Source organism: Dipodomys merriami, unplaced genomic scaffold, assembly GCF_024711535.1.
Source record: "Dipodomys merriami isolate MVZ:Mamm:240054 unplaced genomic scaffold, mDipMer1.0.p SCAF_340, whole genome shotgun sequence".
In the NCBI taxonomy this organism is placed as follows: domain Eukaryota; kingdom Metazoa; phylum Chordata; class Mammalia; order Rodentia; family Heteromyidae; genus Dipodomys; species Dipodomys merriami.
This window is the reverse complement of record NW_027204938.1, coordinates 432,394-458,635: the sequence shown is the minus strand read 5'-3', so window position 1 is coordinate 458,635 and position 26,242 is coordinate 432,394. Positions and strand designations below refer to the sequence as shown.

Here is a 26,242-nt window from a genome sequence, read left to right as displayed (position 1 = left end):
CTTCATGAGGCCCACAAATATTTTCCAGAAGAAAGGTCTATATTGAAAAATAATGTAAAGAAATCAGGCAAGCAGACCATGATGTAAACATTATCCAATGAACAACATCTACTGAGGCATGATTGAGACCCTTCATTTACCTAGGGTACAGTACTGAGTTATGTTCTTCCCTGAAGGCAAATAACAGGCAAAGCAGCGAAAATACAGTAATTATTATCAAGATATTAAATGTACAGAATGAACTCAATGAATGTATTGCTAGAAAGTAAAGATATATTTATGAAATAAAGACTAAATTTAATATTCCCAATATCTGGCCCTCTGCTCTGAGAGGGGTACAGGCCAAGTCACAAGGAGAATGGAGTGAAGTAAAATAGTATATATCAGTAGTTCCCAAATACAGTGATGAAAGCAACAGGGGAGAAAATCAACATGACCATCATAGGATTTACAACAATGAAAATCAAAGGAGAATTACAAAGGATGCCCTTGCATATTTGGCAGAACAGTGAACTCATATATGGTCAGAAAAGTGTCTGGCAGTGACTTCTAAAACATGTGGAGTGATTACAGGAAACTACCTGGTACCCACATAGTGCCACAAGAAGAGATGAACTTATGAATTACAGGATATTGAATAATCATAAAGGTCTTGCTTCAGTAGTACAGAGATAAACTTTAATAAACTGTTGTGAAAAAACTAACACATTATAAACCAAGACAAGGAAAATTATATGTATATATATATATGACTCTACTGTGTGAAACAATAGAATTCAAGAAATCAAATTAAGTAATGTACATACCAAGTAATAAAAGTAATGCAGAAGAATAGCATAATTAAGGTAATCTTTCAACAATACGTATTTTATTTGAAGAGTGCTGTTTATGAATAATTTGCTTTCTTTACAGATTTTGAATGAACAAAAACAACAGCAAGAAACAAAACAAAACAAAAACACTTGATAATAAAGGTGGATGCCAGTATCCCATCAATATTCCTATATAAACAGGAGGCTAAGATTGAAAGATCAAGGTTCACAGCCTTTTGCAGTAGCAATCCATGAAACATTTATGTTCACTTGTGCAGACAAAGGCAGAGTGAAACCTTGGCTCAAGTAGTATAGCTTCAGTCATGAGTGAAAAAAACAAGCAAGAGTTTGAGGTTTGGAGTCTAATCTTATTACTACACACACACACACACACACACACACACACACACACACACACACACACATATTTGAGGCTTGGAGTCTCTCTTTACTACAGAGAATAGAGGGAGGGGGAAGGAGAGAGAGAAGGAAAGGAAGAGGGAGAGGGATAGAGAGGCAGAGGGAGAGAAAGGGAATATTAAGCTTATAAAGTGAATCTATTCTATAAAAATATCATTTTCAAAATAATACATCTGTAAGAATACATGTGAGGATTTCTACAGTTGAGTCATGAGACCTGGAAAGGGATAAGAGATCGAAAAGCCATCTCAAACAGCACTCAGAAGAATGAAAGCTATGCCCTGGAAGGGTCAAACAGTCAAGTGAAGACAGACACATAATTTTTTGCCTTAAATTTATTTAAGTTAGAGCTGTTAGGACACTAAAAGATTAAGGCCTTGGAGATAATATTGTTGTCTGTGTTACGGTTGATATGATTATTGCTCCCTTCTGCACCCTAACAGTAAGGGAGTTACATACACAGTGACAACTATGTATACAAACAATACCTCATGTTAATGACTAGATTATGCCATAGTTTGTGCACATACCTCTAACCACTGACCAAAACCCTGTAATAAAATGAATATAAAGCATATTAAGAAGGATTTTGGGATCCAGAACAATGAGCCTTCTGATCCCCAGGTGTCTTCTTTCCTATCCCTCTCTGTGATTTCTCAGTTCTTTGTCCAGGTATCCCATCATCTGTGCTGTTCTATTGTTGCAGTTAGTGACAGTACTGATATTCAGAACACCTCAAAATAAACTGTGGAAACACACTTTCCCAACTTTTCTTTTTCCAAAGAAGATCCTCAACAGTAATGATATGAACACCTCTAAACAAACTGTTGATACACTTTTTCCCAAAGAAGATACATAAAATTATATGAGCATCTGTACATTTCTGGAGTATTGTTACTTCTGCTAATATAAGAGATGGATAAGTGTCCCTTTTATACATTTGGTATGTGGTTTTGCATAAATTTTCACAAAAATATATACATTGTGAAATAATATGATTTATTTCATAGGTCACAAACTGACTGGAGTGAATGACCCTAAAGTCTTATCTCAGTTGCCTGAATCAGACTTAGATTAATCTGAATTGGTTAATTATTAATATTTCTCCATGAAACTCAACAACATAGAATGAAGTTTGAGGGTCGGGTCATCCCATACCTCTAAGGTTTATATGTGTATTAGAGTAATACACACCTACCCTGCTCACTGCTCACACTCATTGCACACAGAAGTGTTATAATTGTCTTCAGATCAGAAATATGCTAGAGCCTAAAGTAAAATGAGATGAGCTGTACATTCTCAACGCAAGAGGGAGGATCACCCCTGCAATTTTTCTCAGTGGAGAATACTTCCTATAACTTTTACTGACTTAGCTTCGACTCTGTACACTACCATTATTAGGGAGGGTCACACTGAATATGCAGCAACAATACTGCAGCAACCTTAGCTGCCTTTGAATTGTACCTCCAATGTTGAGACCAAGGTCAATCCTGCAATTTAATCACATATTTAATGACATCTGATCATTTCAAGCCCTGGTTTAAAATCCAGCTATCAATGCTCTTACCAGTGTGAAAGGTCTCACTCATTTAGGTTTTTTGTTTATCTTCTTGTATTTCAGATACTGATTAGATGTTGGTTTTTGAGATCGAGCTTTTAGTTTGCATTTGATTTGTGGAGGTGTTAGTGATTCCAGGTGAACTGCATATATTGTAATGTAAATAATTTGATGTTTTGACATATAAATTTAATTTTGGCAATTGAGGAAGTGAATACACATCACTTACAAAAGTTTCTTTATATGTGTTAGTATTGCTTTATTGTGAACTTCCTTAAAAGCAGTCATAGTAGCACATATCCTTAATCCCATCTCTTCTGTCACTGAGACAAGGCTTGAAACGTCTAGATCATTTGTCACTTCATAGTGAGAACCTTTCTACAAAGAAGGGGGAGAGAATAGCAAAAAGAGCAAATTAACCTACCATCAGTTTTGTTATATATTCCTTACACTTTGTCATTAAGACCACCATAATAGTACTTTTTATTATTCCTTACAATGCTCTTTCCCTGTTCTGAGCTATCCTTTATGGGTCTAAAAGAAATTAGAAATATACTTCAGGAAAGTATTAAGCATATAATATGCAATGTTTGCCTAAATTGTCTTGTTATTGGAAAGACACTTGTATTTTTTATTCTGGTAACAAAGATTATAAACTAAGTTACAATTGTATTCCAGATGGAACACAGACTAGAAACATGAAGGGCAGCACTAAAGAATGCTACTGGTACCACTAACATAGTAAATAAATTTAGGCAAACCTCCTTCAGAATAAAAGCCACAGGACAGCCCCAACATTACTTTCATTGTTTCATGTGAAGAATAGAACATTTTTTTTAGTAAAGACAAATTTTCACAGATATTACCATCAATTGGGTAAATATTTCTGAAGGCATTCAGAAAGGATGCTGTGACCATGGTGAGAGAAGCAGATTTATCTGGGACTTATTCAAAACACCATTCCAAGCACTGCACCTGCACTAGAGTATTTATAGTCCTCATGACAGTTCTGCAATTTAGGAAAGGAATTCAATATATCACTCAAAAAGACCTAGCCAACAAGGCCAAGCAAATTTCCCAAGTACCTAAGACTGACCATAATTCAAATCCAGTTTTCCACACGGCATATCTGAGGCAATTTTTTAAATGTCACATTCATTACCTTTTAAGAACTATGGAGTAGATGAAGCCACATTATCTTCTTCATTATGGTTATAATGGCAACAAAATTGCTACAGAATATAAATATTTTTAAATGAAAAGGGTATGGGTAATGACTTTGTATCAAATGATCTTTGTATCAAATAAAGATCGGTTTAATTTCTAGAGATATAGCTGAATGAACATCATACAGCTTTCAATGTTTGTGGAAGTAATTGGTGTAATAGTTTAAGGAGTAACAAATCCATGTCAACGACACCTATGCTTATGAACACAGGCTTTTATCATTAAGTACCTTGAATGCACATGGAATAGTTTGTTAGTGATATATAATCCAAAAGGAATATTTTTTTGTGAATAGGTACTTTGTTGTACTAAAAAAATCTATTCACTGTTCTAAAACATGTATTAATTTAATGGATAGTATTGTTATTACTATAATGTATGTATAATATATGTAATGTTATTATAATATATAAATGATATATGTATAGTATAATTACTGATATTCTATTACTACTATAAATTATATATGTATAAAATTTGTTTTATTATTATACTGTGAAGGATACAAGGAATGACTTTATTTAAATAAACATATTTGTATGTTTTAGGTGCATAAGTTATTTTTGTGCCAGTACTGAGGTTTGAACTATGGCCTGGTGTTTTCCTTGAACCATTTTGCTCAGTGCTAGCAGTTTACAACTTGAACCCCAGGACAACTTCATAATTTTTTCTTGGCTAATTGTCTGTATGAGTCTCAGAGTTATTTTCTGTTTGGGCTAGCTTCAAACAGCTATCTTCAGATCTCTACCTACTAAGTAGCTGTGATTATCCGTGGCATGTTCTTAAGTCATTATTATTGAGTGTTCAATAATATTTTGATATTTCATTTCTAAACCAATTCAGAATAAACAACTACTTATTGGGTAAAACTTTATTTTGCAACAGAAACTGTAAGGACCCTTACTTTAAAATCAGTTTTCAAAGGTATTGCTAGTATAATTCTTTGTCTTACAAGCAGAAAAATTACATAAACATCCCTATCTTAACCGTCTCATTTTCAACAGTATACAAACTACAATATAAACATTCATCTTCCAGAAATCACACCTCTCTAATTACATATTCACCTTTGATTATTCTCCACATGATTATGAACATCCTCTAAGATAGGCTAAACTTATCCACTAGAGTCAGCCTACCACAGCAAACACATTGTAATACTTACTGAATAAATTTGCTTGTCCTCATCCTTATCAGATTTGCAGCTACTTCAGTAAAGAGTATTTTCTGCTGCTTTGCTTGTAGAAAACATCATCCTGTTCTATCTTCCAGCAAAGAAACTGTGGTTGGCAGGCTTGAGAACTGTTAGATTCAGAGGTTCTTTAGTTTTGAATTTTTCCTTTTCTTTCTTGGTAGGTAAGTTGGAATAAGAAAAAAAATTAAGCAGTGTAATTTAGTTTAAATGAAAAGACATTTATTTGAAAATGTATATGTCTGAGTCAAGCAGAAAAGTTCAGATAAGTTGATGTTAGGAAAATGAACCCTAAGATATGTATTCAAATGTTTTTTTCTTTCAGGTGATTGTTTCTAACACATTTATAAGATTATTTCTTTCTTGCTTTGTATGTCCCTCCCTCATGGTATAACCCCTGCTTTCACTGTATTTGAGGTTGGTATAATTTGTGGAGGGGAAGGGAAAAAACAAATCGTTTAAATAGGTATACAGGTGGATTCATTGCAACAATGAGATGTACAAGTAGTTATGTGGAAAAACGAACTTTACAACTTTGATGGGTGGGGAGACTAGGATTGGGGGAGGGGTGAGGGGAGGATGGGAAGGGATGGGAAAGGGAAACAAAGGAGGAGGCTACAATGCATGATTGGAAATGTACTTATTATCTTGACCATGTAATTGTAACACCCTCTGTACAGTATTTTCACAATAAAAATGAAAAAGAAAGAAAAGAAAGAAAATACTACAAGTTATTGTTATTTAAATTAATTTTTAATTCAAAAAGAATAGGGTTGGGTTTAGTGGTGCTTGACTTACTATTTAGAAGGCTGAAAGTTGAGGATCATAGTTTCAAGACAGACAAGCTAAAATGGACCATGGTACTCACAGAGAAGGTGAAATGGACTATGGTACCCTTACCTTCAACTAAGAACCAAAAAGCTAAAGGTGGATCTGTGGCTCAAATGGAAGAATGCCAACCTTGAGCAAAAAAGAAAAGCAAAAGGACCTGAAATTAAGTCCTAGCTCTAGCACATAGATAATATATATATATACATATATATATATACACACACACTATATGTATATATATGTATGTCAATATGTAAATTATATATGTATATGTATGTATATATAATTATATAATAAATTATTTGCAAGTGTCAACTATATAAAAGCAAGCATTTAGTCTTGCTCTTAAAAACAGAATCATACACAATTATGAATCCCTGTGATTTATAGGAGCCAACATATATAGAAATGTAAATGACTAGATTAGGAAATTAATAGAATGATTTTTGTTATAGAATAGACTGTATGCACAAGATTAGGCAAATGATACTAAGTCTTATAGTACAAGAAATCGCATTTAGATATGGACTATGCCACTCAGTAAACAGGTTAATCAGGAAAATATGATAGCTATATGCATATAAATATGCATATGTGTGTATAAACATTCACAGTGGAATTTTATTTATCCATTATAAAGAATGATAATGCATCATTTGCAAAGAAAGGAAAGAAATTGGGGGAAATCATGTTAAGTGAAATATGGGAAGAAAGTCAAACCCAGGGAGATATGTTTTCTTTTATATAGGAAGGTAGACATGATCAGGATCAATACAATATGCACACTTTGGGGTGGAATCCAAGTATACACCTAGTTATGAACTGAAATATGGTTGGTTCAGAGAATTTAAATAATGTAATTCCTTAGACTAGCTAACTAACCTTCCAACAAAATAAACACCAGGAATCAAGTACTCAGAAGTAGGGCTGGGATCAAGGTAGGGAGAAATAGATATATGAAGCAATAAAGTGGGGATAAATGCAATGATCTAACTTAATGCATATCCCATAAAATGAAGAAATTGAGGAAAAGTTGGTAGTGAGAGCATTGGGGAAAATTATGAAAGAGGTGACATTGATCAAGATCCAGTGTACTCATGTACTCATGAATTGAATGTCAACTCCTATGTACATGTTGAAATCAAAATAAACTTTAAAAGCCCAATATTCGGTATGCTTATGGAAATATTACAGTGATGGTGGTTCTCTGAATAACTAACCAAGAACGAAGAGTTCAAGAAAGTAAGTAGCAGAAAGGAAATCATGTTCAGCTGGGGAAGAAGTTTAAGATGGGGCAGATTAATGAAAACAGGAAGGGATAGCAAATACAATCATAATATTAATGATACATATGTAAAAATGGAACCAGGTAACTTGGAGGATGGGTAGTGTTGGGAAAGATGGGGTAGATCAATGTAACACTAATCAAGATGCATTATACTAATAAACTCATTGAATTGAAACCTCTTTGCAAAACAACTTTATGATAAATACAAATGAATGAAAACAAACACAAGAATTGAATTTGTATTCCATTTCTTATAGCACAAGTAATATATAGTAAGCTATAATTTGGACAAAATACAAAATTAATAAACTACATGACAAAATAGGAAACTGGAAATATGGGTAATATTGCCTTTGGAAATATACATGCCTTATACATTTCAAAAATATCAATATTGTGATTACTTCGATTTTCTTTTGAAAATAAAGTGATCTATAAACTTTGACACACGATTATCATAATGTTTAATAATACATAATTTAGCTAGATTTCCTAAGAAAACCATTTTTATTTATCTTATATTATAAAATATAAGGAACTGTTATGACACCACTATACTGTAACACAGATACTGAAGGTTCGCTCTTAAATCGCTCCACAGGAGACTGTTACATATAAGCTGCTACAAGTTGCAAAATCCCAAATATAAGTTAAATTACTTAGAAGGAAATGGTAGGAGGACAATTATTATCGTTCACAATCAATATCAGCCTTGGACATCCTGAAAGAGAGTAAGTCAGAGACAAATGTGTTTGTTTCACCAGGCCTCTACTTCCAAACTAGAAGTGTTGGAAAGACCCATCATGTCAACCTACGACTAAAAGCCAGACCACTAGATAGTCAGATCCTCTAAGACTCCTACATGGAAGACTATCTCTGACCCGCATGCTCTTCTTTTCACCAAAGAAACAGTGCATTTAGTAATTTATGTTTTTTGAATTTAGATAATGAATGAACATTTTTCATACAAATCAAGTTTGAAATACCTTTGATATATTTTCCCATGCTTAAAACTAGCAATACAATAAATAATAGTAGCCACAACTTGGAACTTTTATGCATCAATGGAAAAACAATCTTGAAAAAATGGATTCTGGGAAGAACCTATTAAATCCAGGGATGCATCTATTTTACACACAATTGTTCAAGTGGAAGGAAGGCCAACATAGTTTCATTAAAGTAAGAATTAGTCAAAGGTCTGCACATCCACACTTAAAAAATATTATATTTGTTTTAAACTTGCTGATTGTACTCTAGGTAGACTTTGTAGACTTGGTTATTGTTGACAGACAAAATCTACTTGAGTGAGACATAGGAACCTTAAGCAAGACTTCCTGATAAAGCACATGGTAAGTTAGAAGAGGAAACCAGAGTCAAAAAATGAAACTTACTTTTTGTTGGTCACAGCGCATGAACTCAGGGACTGAGTACTGTCCTTCAGCTCTTTGGTTCAAAGCTAGCCCTCTCCAACTTTGGTACAGAGTACCACTTCTGATTTTTTGTTGGGTAACTAGAGAGAAATCTCATAGACCTTCTTCTCAGGCTAGCTTAGAACCCCCATCCTCATATCTCCGTCTCTTGCATATGTAGGATTGTAGTTATAAGCCATCAGTATCCACCACCCCCAAACGGAAACGTTTGAGATTCTAATAAGTTCAATTTTCAGTGAAAACCTCAAAAAGTATGGCAAGGAAAGACCTCCTAGAATTGTTCTTGCTACTAAAGAATTGAAGCTACAGAGTGAGCAACCAGGAAGTTGTCTGTTTGTATAGATGCAAGTCTAGAAGGGTGCCATTAATTTCAGTTATTTTTTTCAATATGATGATCTTCAGTACAAACCTGAACTTGTTGTCACAATGCATCTACCTCTTGGCATGAGCTGAGCCTGGACCTATTCTACCTCAAATGCAAGAGATGCAAAAGAATAGCTCACAGTTTTGGAATGAGTTTCATCAATGTACACCAAATATGCATATACTTCAGTCGAGTTGACCATGCAGATGAATCTGTTTTTCTAACCTTCTTCCATCTTCTATCATTCACCAGCTTTTGATGAATCTCATTTTGTACCTCTTTATTCAACTTCTCAAGATAATTTCTTATTAAGCTTCTAAAATTGTCTTTTCCCCCAATTGTTGCCTTCTTAACATTGTCTCAAATTATAAATTATATATGATTGTCCTGTATGTGTTTACTGATATATTTAAATTTTGGACTACCATCCACATATTATAGGATATCTTTAACCTGCTATAACTGCTCTGAAAATCATTATGGAGGTTCCTCACCAAAGCAAAAACACAATGCCATAAAACCAAGTGAAATTAAAATTGTGTATATCCAAAAATATTTTTGAAATGAAATAGTAGAAGCATTCACTTCTCTTATATCCCAGTATATGTTTATAGCTATGAATATTACATTTTCTTTATTCCCTCTTTCTGGTACACCTAGGTGGACTGCAGAGATTGATTGTTATGAATGCTCCTGCCATGAACATGGATATTCATGTTGAATCATATTCCTTCAATATGTATCCAAGTTGTTGTAAAGGTCATTAAAATATGTGTCTTTTTTGGCATTGTGTAAACTTCCATTCTGAGCTGCTTATGGGTTGCACTAGTTTATAATGACACACAACTGAATATTCCTGATTTATTTCAACCTCTCCAGCATTTGTTTTTATTTGTTTGAGTTGTGATAAGTATTCTGATGTGTAATATGGAATCTCAGTGACTTTTTGATACATATTTCCTTTGTGGATAAGAATTTCAAATATTTCATTTATTTATTAAACATTTATATTTGTAATACATTCCTAATCAGTGACTTTCTTTTTTTTTGTTATTTGATCAATTTTTAAGTTTTAGAATTTGTGATTTTTTTTCCCATTCCAACTATTCACCTTAGTAAAAAAAAATTATCACTACAGTGCACAATTTACTAAAATCAAGCGATTGTACATTTATAACACTGTTTTTGTTTTGTTTTTTTTACAACCAGACAATTATTTCAATAAAGACGCCCAACTTCTTTCACTAGAAAGATAGATTGAAAGGATAGTATCTCATATTAGCCCTAAGCTAATCTCAGAATTACCAGTCACAGGGAAGGCCCCAAGAGTTGGGCTAAGTAAAATGCACTTACACAGTAAAAACAGCATTTCAAGTGATCAAAGGGCTTCATAAATTTTTTAAAAGGCACCACCTTCAACAAGCAAATGGTGCAGTTCACAAGCAGACCATAGGAATCTGAACATCCAGAAGATCCAAGGATAAAAGTATACAGAAGGGGGGCTGAGAAGGTGGTTCAGTGGTAGAGCGCTTGCCTTGCATGCCTGAGGCCCTGGGTTCGATTCCTCAGCACCACATAAGAAAAAAGAAAAAAGCCGGAAGTGGCGCTGTGGCTCAAGTGGTACAGCGCTAGCCTTGAGCTGAAGAGCTGTGGGACAGTGCCCAGGCCCAGAGTTCAGGCCCCACAACCGGACCCAAAAAAAAATTTATAAAGAAAGACAACTTTAGAACGTTGACTCAGAATTGGGGGGGGGGGGACAACCACTAGATACCAAAACTCAATGCTGAAGTGAAGAAGTGTTTTACCCCAAACCTCAGCTGTGTTTGATTCTCTCACATCACACAGACACAGACACACACAGAGACACACACACACACAGACACAGACACAGACACACACAGACACACACACACACACACACACACACACACACACACACACACCCCTCATGTACACAAAGAACCCTAGGGGCAGTTGTTTCTGGGACAGTGAAGCTTTTTTATTCTTCCTTTTAGATAATCAAATGTGATGTTGTGGTTGGCTTCACAGCCACCCCACACCTGAGCAGGAGGGAAAGGATTCCTGAGACTGCAGGATGGCCTTGTGTACCCCTGGCTTCCTGTGTAAAATTGTAGTTCGTGGACCCCTAGGCCAAGCTGAACAGCGGGTACAGTTTGGCTGGAGGATGGCACCCCAGAGCTCTGCATGCATGCATGGGAAGCCCTGTGAGCATGTCTGGGATGGCCTTTCAGCAGTGTGGAGAAGTTGACACCTGTAGTTGGACATGGCAGCAGGCAGGAGAATAGCAGGAATCCTAAAGACAGGAGAGGCACAGGAGTGAATGCGCTTTTCCATGGAGAAACCTAGACTACACGAATGAAGTTCCCAGCCCACACAAGACGGCCACCGCTCAGGTCCCCAGATGCCCTATCTGGTCTTGTCCACAAAGCCTGGTCCTGATCTAGAGCTGGAACCTCCCCGGCTGTCCTGGGCTCAGTGCCGCAGGAGCAGTGAACTCCAGATGTGCTTCCTACGCCCAGTCATTGCAACTCAATGATTATAGTCACAATTCTTCTTTCCCTGGTATCCTAGTTTCTGCTACTCTGTTCTACTACCCATAATTCATAGTACCATGGCTCCAGCCACCTGATTCCCTGACACCCCTGACACTGATACTCCATTCCCTAAGTAAAAAAGTGCAGAGTGGGCACAGCCAGTCGACTTTGGTACTCCTGGCATCTTTCAGGCACATTGGGACCAATTATTCCTCAGGTATTTAACATGAGCTACTAACTGCAGGTGGAAAGGGAAAAAAGTTATACGGAGGTGACTAAAATGTAGAGTCATCAACATATCATCGGTTGCTAGGAAAAGAAGGCCTTAAGGTAAAAGTTAATGAGAAGAGAAAATTTTACAAAGAATATTGGGGATGATGAAATAGGTTTAGCTTAGTCTCATACTAGTGATCTGATTTATTTTATGACACAGATATGCAACTTTTGCATTTTAAAAATTGATGAAGATGCATATATGTGGTACTTATATTAATTTATGGAATAGTTGCATATAATTAATGCTATTCAATATTTTATGTTCTATGATAGTTAACTCATGAGTCTACCATTGTCAATATGAATTGAGCTATTAACAAATGGAATTTCACTGTCAAATACTACAAGGAGATTACTGGTGCTAGTACCGAAATGAAAGCTAGTAAAACTGAATAAAGCTACAAGTTTGAAAGGAGGGGGTAGTGTTAAGGACTTCTTCACCATGGAATCTGGGAAGACTAGAATGTGTTTTCTTGAAATACTTGTTTTTTTAACCTTGTTAGAAATCAGAACATTATTATTTATTCTTGCTTTTTGGGACCTTTTTAGTGAATGGTTTACAAAAAATTATCAACATGACTTTGAAAATTCACTGATGTGAATTATCAGATGAACATTATATGCAAAGCTTCCCTGAGATGCAGGCAAGCTGGATTCCTTTTCTATTAAATTAATGAAATAAGCTTAGTTTTGAATGGATGGACAGTCCATGACATTTGTTCCCAAATAAGAAAAGTTACAGGAGAAAATAAAAGAGAAAGGAGACCCAAGCCTCCTGAAATTAGCGGAAATATATAGAAATATAATTTAAAAAATCATGGTTCAAAGTAAACCATGGTTTTAAAGGTTGAAATAATATAGTTAATATATATTGCTGTAATAAAACATAATATTTCTATGTTCTGGTTCTGTTTATATCACTGAAGGAAAATATTAGAAAATAGAAAGTATATGTGGCACATGTTGCTTCCGGTCCCAAGAAGGGGAGTGGAACTTCTGAATGTGTGTCCTGGGAAGGTCCCCATCACCAGCCCACGAAGACCCATCAGAGGTCCGTGTGGTGACCTTGCAGGGGCTCCAGGGTACCACAAGGATACTGCATTGTATCTCTAAAGCCTTCACCTTTGTACTACACTGAGATTTAGGGAGTAAGAGGGTAATGGGGCTTAGAAAAAGAGTTGTGATATTCTAAGAGAATACCTAAAACACCAGTCCACAAATCCACATTTTCAGTAAGGTACCTTTCTACCTGAATATAGGAAAAATACAGTGAACCAAAGAAAGTGGGCCCTAGAACTAAGCAAAAGTTACTAACCAGATATGACTGAGGCAAGCAAATTTAACCTAACACATAAATATGCAAAATCTGCACTGTTTATATGAATACACTTGGAAACAAAATGCAATAGAAGATAGATACCTTGTATTAATACTTACTCAGCTAGGCCACGGTGGCTCGTAACTACAGTCCTATATAGGAAAATTGAGCTTTTGTGAATAACAAGTATACAAGATTCCATTTCACAAATAACCAGGAAAAGATTAGCTGGACCGGCACTGGTGATACATACCTGTAATCCTCCTTACTCAGGAGGCTGAGATCTGAGGATCGTGGTTCAAAGCCAGCCCAGGGAGTAACGTATGTTAGACTCATCTCCAAATAACCAGTAAAAAAACCGGAAGTGGCACTGTGGCTCAAGTGGTAGAGCACTGGCCTTGACTTGAAGAGCTCAGGAACAGCGCCTAGGCCCAGAGGTCAAGCCCCATGACCAACAAAAAAAGCTAGGTTGGAAGCACGACTTAAGTGGTAGAGTGACAAGCAAGCAAGCTGAATCCTTGAGTTCAAACCCTGGTACAAGCTAACAAGGAAGGAAACATATTCCCAACATTTTCTTTTCATGAAGGGAAGGAATGAGGTGGTTGTTCCATCAATCTTATCTAGGGAAATAATCAGTGATCCTTCTGGCAATCCCCAAGATGACAGAACCGATATCTTCTCTTTTTAAGAGAAGTTCTCTCTTCTCTCTCTCTCTCTCTCTCTCTCTCTCTCTCTCTCTCTCTCTCTCTCTCTCTCTCTCTCTCTCTCTCTCTCTCTCTCCCTCTCTCTCTCTCTCTCTCTCTCTCTCTCTCTCTCTCTCTCTCTCTCTCTCTCTCTCTCTGCTGTGTGTGTGTGTGTGTGTGTGTGTGTGTGTGTGTGTGTGTGTGTGTGTGTGTGTGTGTGTGTGTGTGTGTCCATTGTGGGCTTGAATTCAGAGGCTGGGAGCTGACCCTGAGTATTTTTGCTCAAACTAGTGCTCTACCAATTTGAACCAAATTGCCACTTTCAGTTCTGGTGGTTACTTCAAGATAAGCATCTCATGGACTTTTCCTGCCTGGGCTTGTCTTTGAATATCAATCCTCAGATCTCAGCCTCCTGAGGAGCTAGGATTATAGGCCTGAGCAACCTGTGCCCAGCTAAGGGAAGTCCCTAACAGGATGATCATCTGAATGCCAATGAACGATTCCTACCATTCTCTGTCTGATGTACTGTTAGACTCAAATTTTGTCTGAGTACTTACTAATAAGTTGTTTAACCCCTGTGCTTCCATGTAAGAAAGTTAACAGTTAACTGCTCAGAGCAATCCAGAGTTCAGTGAATTAATACACAGAAGTTCTATAAAGAGAAGATGTTGGCACACAGTAATACTTAGGAAATGTTATTTTTTATAACAAAATACAAGTAGTGACAGTTATCCTCACATATTATTGAACATATGGGACAAGGAACATTTCAACTTCCTCTAAGGAAGCAACATCAAAAAAGAAGAGCAACTGTGATTGTCAGTAAAAAGAAAACAGTATCCATCTAGAATTTATATAACTGAGAAGTGCACATTATATATTATTGAAAGCAGCAATGTTAAATCAGTATTAGGCAAGACTGAGATCAGCCAGTGTTACTGTCATTTGATATAGTTTTTCCAACTTTCAAAAGCTTGACAAGGGAGTACAGAAACAAGGATTTCTCAGCATGGTTGTCCAACGTGGCTACTCTATAGGGCAGCACCAGGAGTTCAACTAGATGCTTAGTAACAGCTATAGTCAGCAGAGATTTGTTGACTAGACCTCATGGAGATTGCCATCTCTCAGATAGATCACACAATCGTTAGTCTTTTATGAATGCTACAGTATCTCCATAAATATGAAGGTTAGGATGATGTTATAATTCATTCTGTTACTCACCCTTATATCACCCAACTATATATAAATGTTCATTGGTTCAGAAAGAATATTATGTGTTCCCAGAGGTATCCAGTTCACATAATTTCCCAACATTCATATAAATTTATATCTCTTTAGACAACTCATGGCTTAATTCATCATATTAAATATTAATCCTATTTTTCCAACATATTTTGTAGTTTTTGTTAAGAAAAATAGAAAAAGAGATAGGAGCAGGTTGGACTCTCCATCTTTTCAAAAAATATTTACAATATTTAATATACAAAAAGTAATAAGAATTAAAGATTAATTTTATAGTTGTTTTCCTTACTCTGATGTCTTTGTTTTTAATGGTTTCCTTTGTACAATTTAAATCTATTGTGTTATCCTATTTATTTAGGTCTGATACTTAAAAATGTTGTTTCTTCTTTCCTTGTATATAATTCAGTGACTGTGAACTCAGTTTTTCTCAGGTTTTCATGTGTTTTAGCCTTTAAAATTTTTCAGAAGTTTAATTTAGAAGTAAAACAGAAAGATCCTTGATAGAAGTCAGTACTATATTTTCATGTTTAGTCATTCTCAGAAAGAAAGTCGTCAATGAAAATATGTATTATGCAAAGTTATGATATGCTTGAGTGTCAAATTTCTGTACAAACTGGGGAGATGTTTAGGTTATTATGAAAACTGACATGTGCCATGCATTCACTTGATTTCAATCTCCTCCCACTCCAATCAGTGCCAAATTAAAACATCCTTTCTCTCCCACATCATCTGAATATTTCATATTTCTGATTTTATATCAAAACATACAAGTAAAAGAAGTGAAGTGAGAACATCATGTGTAATAAATAAAAGGATATCTGCTAATCATTTAGATAATATAACCAATTTCCAACCTCAAAACAAAATTGTTTCTTATAGTGGCATGCAAAATTCAATATATTCTGGCCAGATACAATGGATTGAGGCTTATGTTTGTTTTTTTTTTGTAACACTCAGGGACTTTTACATGCTAGACAAGAGTTCTACCACCATGCCATACCACCAGCCCACAGGGAATAACCCTTGCTTTCATTGTATTTGATGTTGGTATGAATTGTGTAGGAGAAGGCAAAAACAACCCATTTAAATAGGGATACAGGTGGACCCATTGCAACAATGATATATACAAGCCATTATGTTGAAAACTATCTTTACAACTTTGGCCGGGCAGAGGGGCAAGATGGGAAGGGATAGGAAGGGGAAACAAAGGAGGAGGCAACAATGCTTGATAAGAAATATACTCATTACATTTCCCATGTAATTGTAACCCCTCTGTATGATATTTTCACAATAAAATCTTTAAAATAGAAAAGAAAAAAGAATGTAGTAAATCTTAAAAGCTGATATAAACTTATAACAGCTCTTACAGCCTCACCCACTCCTTGTCGGCTGGTGGTATGGCATGGTGGTGGACTCTCCATCTTGACAGGCTAGGACTACTTACTGAGAATCAATAAGGGGCAACCAAACTTCCTGGAGGAATGGAGGCTACAAGGAGGTGGGGTTGGAGGTGGACTTTTGTGGAGTCTCAGTCAGGGGGCAGAGGTTATCAAGGAGGTTATCAAAAGGCTATTAGGGCTGAGAGATGGGGACATTCAATCAGCTCACAGTGGAATGTTGGAGGCCAGGCTTGGGTCAGACTGCCCTGCCTGCACATCAAGTCCACACATACCTGGGTTTTGCTTGGTGTCCATATGCACCTGGGACAGTAGGGGGGTGGTCAATCTTTCATATTCCATCCTTAGGTATATAAGAAGTTTGGGACAAGACGGGAGAAGTAAGTCCTTAATATAGGTCTTTGGATAGATAAAAGGATTGGGCTGGAAGAAGAGATCAGGAAAGAGTTGTTATACTCTTCTTGGAGATCCTTCATCTGGTCCTATTGGGGATTTATTATCCAAACTGTTCTGTTTGGAATTTATATTCCATTTGGGATTTTCTAACTGAGGTATCATCCTAGTCGTGAACTTCCCTTTGCTTTTCTTTTGTCAGTCATAGGGCTTTAACTCTGGGCCTAGGTGCTGTCTCTCAGCCCTTCAGCTCAAGGCTACTTCTCTACCACTTGAGCCACAGTGCCACTTCCGGTTTTCTGGTGGTTAATTGGAGATAAGTGTTTCATGGACTTTCCTGCCTGAGCTGGCTTTGAATTGTGATCCTCAGATCTGAGCCTCCTAAGTAACTGGGATGACAAGAGTGAGCCATCAGTGCCCGGCTTTGGTCTTGCACTTCAGATGGGGTCAGGGATGAAGTACTCCTGAAAACCAGGAAGGACCCGGAGGTGGGAGGGGTGGGAGGTGAGTGATCATGGGAGAAATGTGGAGTTATGAGAACAAAGCAGCTTCCCATCAACTTTGAATAGCAAATTAATTCTTCTGATAATCACCAATCATTGTGGCCTTTTTATTCTTATAAGTCACAGTGATAACATTGTTATTTCTATATCTATATCTATATCTATCTATCTATCTATCTATCTATCTATCTATCTATCTATCTATCTATCTATCTATCTATATATATATATATATATATATATTCACAGTGATATTTCTATAGTGCTAACCAGATGCTAGGCATTATGTGTACATTCTCTCCCTTACACATACACACACTCCTTATAACAACTCTGTAGCATAAGTACTGTATTATTACCATTTTACAGATGAAGAAAACAGAACTACTGAAGAAAGATTAAATACATTTTCCAGTCTGGTGAGTGGTGGAGCTACAATTTGTACTCAGCACTCTGCATCCAAGTCTATGCTCTTTAGACACGCTTCCTTAAAAGTTCTAATGGTTTGAAGGTGAAGATGAGTGGAAGAAGTATAGAGAACAGGAAATCAATACTTGTGAAAGCATGTCAGATGTGAGGATAGTAGGAGAGGACAGGTATATGTCTGAGATTAAAAATAGGAGACATGAGGTGAACCCAGGGAAGGCACGGGTGGAACTGCGGGTCCTATGGGGGAATGACCATGTAGGACTGTGTAGGTCAGGTCAGAAACTAAAAAAGAGAAGGAAATCACTGGGGGGAGGTATGCAGTGAGGTAGAGGGAACAGCAGTCTGAATGCCACTTTGGTACACAAGGTGAAAATGCAGGGAGCCATGTGACAGCCAGATGACTGTGCTGTTGGAGGTATGGTACAAATCACACAGAACAGAGGGACGGATTGAATTTTGGAGAGGGAGTCACAAAGGGAGTTCCATAGGTTATTCCTAGGCTTCTACTTTGTGGAAACAACTGAGGAGGCTCAGAGGCTTGTAATGAAAGTAATTTGCTAAATCCTGGAGATGTGGAGTACAAGGAATATATGGCATCAGGGGAGGTGGCCAGAATTATACTGAAGGAAGGACTCAGAGATAATTCTGGAGATATACATGACAGTTTAAGGCACAGGATACATAAGATCCCACAAACGGGCTCTAGAAGAAGAGAAGCTGAAAGAGATGGCATTTTAAAAGACCTACAAGGCAAGGATGAGCCTTTAAAGGAGATGTTGAGACACAGAAGGAAAACCAGTACTGTGATATCAGAAGCCAGTTAGAGGACATGTTTAAGAAATCAATAAAGTCCAATGATTCTGAGAACCAAGAAGACTCAGGTTGAAACATCCATTACATCAGGAGACATGGTGACAGCTTCCAGAACACAAAGAGGGCAAGAGTGAAGTGAGGAATGAAGATGGGGTATGTAAATGAAGAAAGAGTGCACACAACTCAGAAAGAGGGAATCATGAGAGAATGGAGGCTCAAGAGAAGGGTCAGCAGATTTCTGAGTGCCAAGCACCAGTGCCTCACACCTGTAAGCCTAGCTACTCAGGAGGCTGAGATCTGAGAACCACAGTTCGAAACCAGCCTGGGTACACAAATCCTTCAGACTCTTATCTCCAATTAACCAGCAAAAATAGCAAAACTGGAGGCATGGCTCTAGCAGTCATGAGCAAAAATCCAAGTGACAACACGCATCTCTGAGTTCAAGTCCCAGAACCAGCATGAGAATGACTGTGTTTAAACTGTTGATTCCAAGACCAGAGCAGGGAGAAATGAGATGAATACAGAAGGGAAAAACCTGACATATGAAGCTTCTATGAAGTAGAGAGAGAAGACCAAAAGCTCTAAGAGCTGTGAGAAGATGGGCTTTTACCAGGAAGGCAGGAACTTAGGAGATGAGTGGCTATAGACAGGTTTGTACCTTTGACAGGGAAAAAACTGTGAAGTTCCCATCTGATGACTCCCACCTTGTTTATCACACAAAGCTGCACAGGGAGAATGAAAGAGGAGGTGTGGGGCAAAAGGGAAAGGGTAGTGTCAGAGTTCTGAGTAGATAAGAAGGACTAAGCTGTAAGGTGGTAAAAGTGAAACCCTGAAACAGATTGCTATGTGGAACTGAGGACTCATTTTAGAATACTGGGGGTCAAGCCTTGCAGAGATTTCAAATGATTACAGTGCCTGCCTGTGGGTACAGGCACGTAGGACAACTGTGAGAAGTCATCCTGCTGGGGTTTGGCTAAGCGAGATCCCATACGAACTCCAAAGGAAAAGTGGACTTAAGGTATAAACCTGCTAGATACGGACCAGGCACCTAAGCAACAAGAAGTAAAGAGAGAAAAGAGGGACTTGGTGATAATAACAGGAACAGAAAAAAATGAGTTGAACAGCTACTGATGGAAAGAGGTGGGTAAAGAACAGAATATTTGAATTTAACCCATTAATTTCATTAAAACCCATTAGAAGTAGACACAAGTGGGTCATGCTTCATGTTAGCTCTTCAGAAGACAGATACAGAGGATTGCGGTTTGAAGCTGGCCCAGGCAAAAAGTCTACTAGACTCCATCTCCAAAATAACCACCAGAAACCAGGAGGTACAGCACTAGCTGTCAGCAAGCTGAGCAAGAGCTCAAGGCTCCAGTTCAAATCCCAGTACCTAAAAAAACCACTCATTAGCAATTGTGTAGATTTTAAGTCAAAGCCCAGCAAAATAAGAACCAGGAAATGGGTGCTAGTAAGAAGGGAAGGGGGAGGGGAGGAGAAGGAAGGGGTTGATGAAGGGGGAAGGTTGGAGAATGCAGGCAAGAATCCAAGCCACAGAATTGAGACATAATAAGGGAAAGGGTGTGTCAAAAGGGTGTGTGTGAAGATGTGACACAAATCAAGATGCAGAGTACACAAAAACAGCATTGGTAAATTGCAAAACTTTCCATACATAACCTAGAATTAAGATAAGTAAAGGAAGGGGTGGCTTGGAGAATTGGGGGAGAATGCTGAAAAGGTAACATTGATCAAGACACATTGTATTCATCAACTGCTTTGTACAACTACCTAAAGATAACAAAAATATTTTTAAAAGGAAACTGAGAATGACTATGGTCATAATGCAAGACACAATGCTATCTACTGTTAAGACAGAAAAAAATGGGAATGCAAGTTTTAGAACCCAAATAAGATGATTATGCTAAAAAAATTACTCATTAGATAGCTTGAGCTGGATTGCTCCTTATTAATACATTAAGATGTATGAAAAGATTACAACCTAATGAGGAAAATACGTGAAACACCCTACTTAGTTGGAGACTCTTCATCCAGGACACACAGGGTCTCCTCCACTGAGTCCTCTTCCTTCAAGGCCATTAACTCCACGCCATTGAAAAACAGCAAAAGCCTCTGCAGTCATATGAATGCGTTTACACTAATGCTTTTACAACCATAAGATTGCAAAAGCAAATTTTAATGGCCCATTTCTTCTTTTTCTAAAAAATGTTTTATTAAATTTTAAACTTAAGAGCATTGCACTGAAGCAAAATTTTCCTACTTATGCTTTCTGCATAGCTGAGATTACAGATGTATATCCCCATGTCTGGCTTGTTGATATTCAGTCTTTTCCCCCAGATAACCTCAAACCATGATCCTCCCAAGTTTCTAGAAATTACAAGTGGGGGTCACTGAGCTCAAATTTAGTGTCTTATTTCTTAAGTGTTTGCTTTTCAAGGAGTTATGTGCACATACAGTTGCCACAGTAAAATGAATTTTTCATCCATATAAATTTCCAGAATATGAAAATTAATTTTATCACTAGAAAATTCCATAAAATAAGAATGGGCTATATGCCAGGCAACAGTGGCTCATGCCTATACTCCTAGCTACTCATAAGGCTGAGATTGAGAATCACAGTTCAAAGCCATCCAGGCAGGAAAGTATGTGTGAGTCTTATCTCCAGTTAATCACGAGAAAACTGGAAATGGAGCTGTGGCTCAAAGTGGTAAAGCACTTGCTTTAATGCACTAGCCTACGTCCTGAGTTCAAGCCCTACAACCAAGAGAGAGAGAGGGGGAGGGAGAATGGACTATAAATAAATCAAAATTCTTATCTTAGAAAATTCCAGCTACTTAAAGCAGTCATAAACTGAGGTGTTCACACCTGTAATCCTAGTACTCAGGAAGCAGAGGACTGCAATTTGAAGCTAGTCCAGGCAGGAAGGTTTGTGAGACTCCAGTTAATCACCACAAAGGAATTAGAATGGTGGCTCTAGAGGTAAAGCACTGGTCTTAAGCATCCAGGTCCTGAGTTCAAGCACCATGGTCAACATGAGAGACAGAAAGAGAGACAGAGAGAGGGAAACAGAGAGGACATCATAAATATTATTTTTTTGGTCAGTCCTGGAGCTTGAATTCAGGGCCAGAGCACTGCTTCTGAGCTTCTTTTACTAGCACTCTGCCACTTGAGACACAGCACCACTTCTGGTCTTTTCTGTTTATGTGGTACTAAGGAATCCAACACAGGACTTCATGCTAGCTAGGTGAGCACTCTACCACTAAGCCACATTCCCAGCCTCAACCATAAATATTCTTAAACTACAAGTATTAAAAATACTTCCTAAAAATAAGACTATGTTGGGCCTGGAACTACAGTAGAAGACCAACAAAATGCTGTGGCTTAAGTGACAGAGTGTTTGTTATAACAAGCCAAGTTCAATTCCCAACACTGCTGTAAAAAATTTACAGTCACATATGGAATGCAGCATTTTTTACAACCTGGTTCAGAAAAAAAATTTTCAGTGATGGCTTTTTAAGGTTTAAAAGTACATATAAATTATATTGCATTAATAAAATACATCTCAACTTAAATATTTTTTGTTCTAAGTATGTAGAAACAACATTCAATTTTTAAAAACACTCACAATTAAAAGAGGTATTCTTAAGGAAGGGACCCAAAGGTGCAATGAATGCCTCTGTGCCAGTGAACATATAAAATAATATTTATCAACAGGAATTTCAGGAAATTGCAACAAGTTTTTAATATATTTTTTCCTCTTGTTGATGAAGATGGTGTTTTTTTCTTTTTTCTTTTTGGTCTTTGTTTCTTGCTTTTTGCCTGTTTTTCCTTTAGCTGTCTTTGGTGGGTAATAGGAGGCAAAGCAATGGAAGAACCAATGGTGAAAAAATGCAGCAGTGGTACTCAGTAGACACTAACAGGAAAATGAACTGTGGAACTATACAATTTGTAGGTAGAGATGGGAGAGGGAAACGGAGATAACAAAGGAAGGGGTGAAATTGCCCCCAAAGAAAAAATTCATTACATGCTTATGAAATGGTAACCCTTCTATACAACTCTTTAATAATTAATAACAATTGCTGGGAAGGTGGATCAGTGGTAGAGTGCTTGCCTTGCATGCATGAGGCCCTGGGTTCAATTCCTCAGCACCACATAAGCAGAAAAAGTTGGAAGTGTTGTTGTGGCTAAAGTGGTAGAGTACAACCCATGAGCTGAAGAGTTGAGGGACAGTGCCTAGGCTAAGGTTACAGGCCCCATGACTGACAAAAAATTTAATAACAATTTTTTAACCTCACAGTTTCTTTTTGCCATGAACTTTGATAAAATTCTACTTTAGTTTTGTTTTTCTTTTGTTGTATGGGTTCCGAGTCTTGAATTTAGGGTCTCTCTCTCTCTCTCTCTCTCTCCCCTCGCTCAGCTTTTTCTCTCAAGGCTGGCACTCTATCACTAGAGGTACACTTTCACGTCCAGCTTTTTATTTTTTTTTCTTGTTTAACTAGAGATTCGAATATCTATCTCAGTTTCATTTGCCTGAACTGGTTTCAAACTTTTAATTCTCAGATCTCAACCTCCTGAGTAGCTAGGAGTATAGATGTGAGCAACAAGTCCCTTCCTTTAAAAAATTATTATATATTAGTTATACAAGGGGAGATTTTGTTGTGACATTTCCACACAATGTTATCCTTCTCCCTCTTCTTAAAACAATTTCAAAAAGTTTCAGTTTTACTTTGACAAAAATCTACTTAACCATATTCATTCTCTTTCCCCTTAGTTAGCCAACCTTCTTGCTAGTTCTCTGCCTCAGCCTCTCTCTCTCCCCCCAACTTTCCATTGATCAACAGTTTTCATGTTATGTTCATATATAATTATAATGTATCTCAAAATTATTCACTCTCTTTTTCCCTTTCCCTTCCCCTCTTAAACAGTCCTGTAGACTCAATTTGTAAATCTGCCCATATACACAAAGGTACAATCATGTCTATGAATATATATGCTCTTTAGGCCTAGCTTCTATATCGGAAACAAACACATATCTTGTGTTTTTTTTTATTTTTATTTTTAGCTTGGTTTATTATGATGTCCTCTGTTATATCCACTTTTCTGAGAGCGACATGATTTCATTTTCCTTCATGGCTGTGTAACATTCCATGGTACATCTATATTACTTCTTCTTTATCAGTTCAAGAAGATTCCAGGTGTCTGATTCCATCATTTGGCTATTGTGCACAGTGCTGTAATAAACATGAGTTATGCTGGCATCTTTCAGGTATATTGATATATTCTACTGACATACGCCTCATATTGGTATAATGGAGTCTTTGGAAGGGTCTGTTTCTAGACTGATATCCATAGTGGTTGCACTAGTTTGCATTCCCACCAAAAGAGTATAAAGATTCCTTTTCTAATTCATCTTACCACATTTTCTTGGTGGCTGTCATTCCAACTGAAGTAGATTTAATCTTATTGCAGTTTTAATTTGCATGTTCTCTATTATAGCTAAGGCTGTTGAACATTTCCTCATGACTTTATTAGCCATCTTTTTCTTCTTCTGAAAACTATGTAATTAGATTATTTCTGGGTTTTTTTTGCTGTCTAATTTCAGCCCTTTATATAGGATGGATATCAATCCTTTATTTGTTGAATAGCTGGCAGCCCTAGGAAACTCCAAATTGTCATTACAGTGTTTTCAGCATGAACAAGGGATGAACTGCACATCTCTTGGCTTTCACTTCCGCATGGATCCAAAGTTCACATGACAGCACTGACTGCACATTAGCTGATTAAAAACAACAGGAGGGCCTGGGGACTTGCTCAGTGTAAGAGAACTCATCTGGCAAGTGCAAGGATTTAAGTTCAGACCTCAGCTCTGAAAACTACAGAAACAATTAAACAACAATCAAACTCAAAACCACAAAAAGTGAGTCTTACCTGATGCTGGTGGCTTATACTGGTAATCTTAGCTACTTAGGAGGCGGAGATCTGAGGATTGTGGTCCAAAGCCAGGCTGGGCAGGAAAATCAGTGAGACTCTTATCTCCAAAAATCCAGAAGTGAAGACAAGGCTCAAGTGGTAGAGTGCTAGCTTTCAGCATAAAAGCTCAGGGTGAACACCCAGGCCCTATGTTCAAGCCCCAGATCCTTCACACATTAAAATGTCTTACTCTAAGACTGATTTATTAACTATCAACACCTAAATTCCTGTCACAAAGAAACCCAAAATGAATGCCAACACCACTCCTGGAAGCCCCACAAGTGACACAGCCACCTCTTCATACATACATATAGATATTATGTGTATATGCGTATATATGTATATCTAGATACATACATACAATTGAAGTAAGAAAAAGATCATTGAGAATATGGAATTCCAGATTGAGTAACCACTCAAAAAGTTTCTCTTCAGGTTCTATAGAAGAGAATGGTAGTAAAACTAATGTTACATTTGGCATTATTATTTTATACATTTGTCTTTTAGAACAGATACTCAAAGAAGTATAGTTCTGCCTGGCATTGTGGCACATGTCTGTAATGCTAGCATTTAGGAGGTGGCAGTAGTAAGCTAACAATTTAGAGACCAGCCTGGGACACAGAGAACTCCAGGTCACCGTGGAACTGTCTGTATCCAGAATAATACTAACAACAAATAAAAACAAGATTGCATAAAAATTTAGACTCTTTAAAAGAAGAAGAATAGAAGTACAGATGCATCAAGTTTCTAATTTATGGAAAGCTGGTCTTGCACAGTTCCTTGCTCTACATCATCCCTTACCCTACAGTAAATCCTACCACTTGGTCAGCAGACACCATGAAGGTCAACACCCCTGTAAAACCAAATACATACCTACTCTAGCAGAACTGGCAAAGATCGAAAGTATCATTAAACCATAAAGAAATGTCTAACAGGAGGAAGATACAGGAGAAACTTCTCTTGGAGCTGCAACCCACATCTACAAATGACTATAAAGTAAGAAGCAATACCAAGAAGCTAAAAGGACTCTGAAAGGTCTCCAAAAAGTATATAATATGTGGGAATTAAGAAAGCTTATTAAGACATACATAAATATGCCAGGCCATATACTTGTTTGGGCATCAACAAGTATGTAGACATCTGTCACAAATCATTAGCTAATATAAAATACGAAAAGATCCTTAAAAGCAGTTTCAAATCTAAATGCAACAGAGCAAACTTGTTTTAAAAAGTTATCACCTAGAAGCTGGGCACCGGTGACTCAGGCCTGTAATTCTAGCTTCTCAGGAGGCTGAGATCTGAGGATTATGGTTCAAAGGCAGCCCAGGCAAGGAAGTCTGTAAGACTCTTATCTCTAGTAAATCACTGAAAACTGGAAGTGGCACTGTGGCTAGAGTGCTAGCCTTGAGCTGAAGAGCTGAGGGATAGCACCAAGGCCCAGAGTTCAAGCCCCACAACCAAAAATATAAAGTTATCACCTAGGTCCTTCACCAAAAATATTATGTCAGTAAATCAAAGCCCCAAAT

At 37.2% G+C, this 26,242-nt stretch overlaps 1 protein-coding gene across 1 annotated transcript in view; it reads right to left on the bottom strand.

Annotated features, from left to right (window-relative positions):
* Positions 1-1,533: 1,533 nt before the first annotated feature.
* Positions 1,534-26,242, bottom strand: part of LOC138803564 (intracellular hyaluronan-binding protein 4-like) — a 45,766-nt gene continuing 21,057 nt past the window's right edge. Inside the window, exons 2-3 of the transcript XR_011364970.1 lie at positions 5,183-5,365; positions 1,534-3,168 (exon numbers count right to left, since the gene is read on the bottom strand). The gene's annotated coding sequence lies outside the window, so the exon portion shown is untranslated. The remainder of the gene's footprint in view (positions 3,169-5,182; positions 5,366-26,242) is intronic.